This window comes from Lipotes vexillifer, unplaced genomic scaffold (genome assembly GCF_000442215.2).
Source record: "Lipotes vexillifer unplaced genomic scaffold, Lipotes_vexillifer_v1.1 scaffold1069, whole genome shotgun sequence".
Taxonomy (NCBI): domain Eukaryota; kingdom Metazoa; phylum Chordata; class Mammalia; order Artiodactyla; family Lipotidae; genus Lipotes; species Lipotes vexillifer.
The window spans coordinates 63,116-65,612 of record NW_006787014.1 but is presented as its reverse complement, the minus strand read 5'-3'; positions in this window follow the sequence as shown (position 1 = coordinate 65,612).

The window sequence follows — 2,497 nt, the reverse complement described above, 5'->3', positions numbered from 1 at the left end:
AAGAGTGGTGGCAGCTTGAGAAGACTGTATCTGCATTGGGAAGAACCAGAACCAACTCTCTGGGGTAGGGGTGGGGAACAGAAAGGGAGTGTGGAAAGGAAAACGGTATGAGATTTGATTGAAGCAAAGAAAAAAAGAAACCCCCCAATGTGCTAATCCTTGTTGGTGACAGTCTTTCCCAAGTTTCTGCTGTTACCAGCACGTGATCAGGCAGACTAGGCGCTATTTCTGACTGTCCATGAATTGTATAATGGCTCTGCTGCAGTTCTGTGACTTCCAAACCAGGAATTAAACACTTTTTAAGGAAAAAAAACATTTCCTGTGCTAGTCTCCCAGCAAAATGTACATGTTTTGGAGACTTCAAATGTATTACCTGAGTTCACATTTAGCCACAGCTTATTAATAACCCTCAAGCTGTCAGAATCTCCATAGTTACCATTTACAATTTTATACTGTGAAAAAATACAGATCAGTGAAAAGCATAAAGATAAGTCGGAATTCACTTTAAAGAGGGTCTGAGGCCTGGCAGATGCTCTATCTGTTGAAGAACGAAGCATGTATAAAATAGTTTGCTGAATTTCACTGATCTTCCCAATGTGAACAAATATACTATGTATATTGTGTGTATTTCTAGAATTCAATGGCAGCTGCTGGTGGTGTTGTAATTAGAAATCTATATAGAATATAGATGTTTTAGAGAGATGGTGCCAATCCTAAAAGATTTGTGTGGGCTACAAGTGCTTGTACTTACTTTTTTCTGCACTTTAACTGATTTGGTTTTAAAATGATGTGCACATATCTGTCTTTTTTTCTGTTGTTGCAGCTTGTGCTATTAAAACGATAGAGAATGTTAAATTATTTTGATGTGAATTGCAAATGATTTTTTTTCATAAAGTTTAACATTTTTATCAGCATTGTTTTGCTTTGTACTTGTATAAATGTATTTTATTTTAGTATTTTAAAATACACTTGCCTGTTTCTCAGTTGTCTAAATCATGTTAGAGCTGGTGTTTGTGAAGTCAGTTACTTTTTGAAATATATTAAAAAAAGAAACTATGATATGACTTTAAGATTCTTCCCCTTAAATGTTTAGATTGTTGTCTTAATAGCGTTTTCTATGACCCAAAGAGCCATACTATTAATTCATCTTAAATTCTGAATGACCTACACATTCAAGTTATGGGGTTTACAAAGCAGCCTGTGGACAATAGATTAAAATGAAAATATAAACCAACCACAAACCAACCAGAGATGCTGTCCCCAGAGGCACCTACAAATACCTTTTAAGACATAAATAAATAGTTATATTAAAACAAGGAAGCATTAAAACAAGGAATACAAGTTCTTTTTGTGTCTGGAAATACCAATACAAATTATAGGTATAGTTCCACAATTATCTGTGTTGATAGATGTAACATCACAAAAATAATATAGATTACGCACATGTGTGTATATATATACGTGTATGTGTGTGTGTATATATATATCTGTGTCTGTATATGTATACAAACACACATCAATATAGATATTTTACTTTGAGTCCATCTGTATATGTTTATATGTGTATGTATGTATGTATGTTTGTGTGTGTATGTGTTGGCATGTCTATATAATTTTGCCAGAAAAAAAAAATTACTTGTCAAATCACTTTTTACTTTCATAGATTCTTAAGCAAATTTACACCCCCTGAAAACAACTTAGCTAAAACGTAAAAGCATAATGTAGACTATATGAATGATGTATGGAAGAAAAAATGTAAATTTTAAAATATAGCCTCTCTCTGCTTCCCTACATTGTATTATTTGTACACATTTAATATGTATATACATATATTCTTATATAAGTTGATACAAACTATGTTTGAACTTTAAAAAGAAAGCCATTTTTTGGTCAGACTCTCTAATGCAGTGTCTTCTATTCTGAAGTAATCCAAATGGGCATATGTTTATATAAAATTGAGGTTGAGGTAAGATATCTAGACTACATGCATTATCTCCTAAAGGTCAGAAGAGTTGTGTAAGACTCCATAGAACCAATGGAGGCCAGATAAAACCAGCTGATGCAATAGAAATTTAATATTAAATTAAATTAAATTTAATTTAAAATTAAATATTTTAAATTAGCTTTTACTCCAGACCCAACACATTTGGTTTTGTCATGACATCTAAGTCTTTCTGTATGAACATTTATACAAATAGGCTAGTTATGTGGTATATATATCAGACACATTTGGCTTTTTTATATATAACTTGTATTTTTACTCATTGACATAAAACAAAGCCTTACATAACTAGCATGTTTCTATAACAGGATAAATGTTATATAATAAATTATATGACTGATATGTCCATGAAAATTGCAATTTAATATAGTATATTGTCTTTTCTGAACGGCTGAACAGTAATAAGTGTTTCACAAAATAAAAGTTTTAGATTTTTAAAAGTTTGGAAATCATAGTAACCCCAAGTTGGATGGCTGCCTTCATCTCAAAACTTGC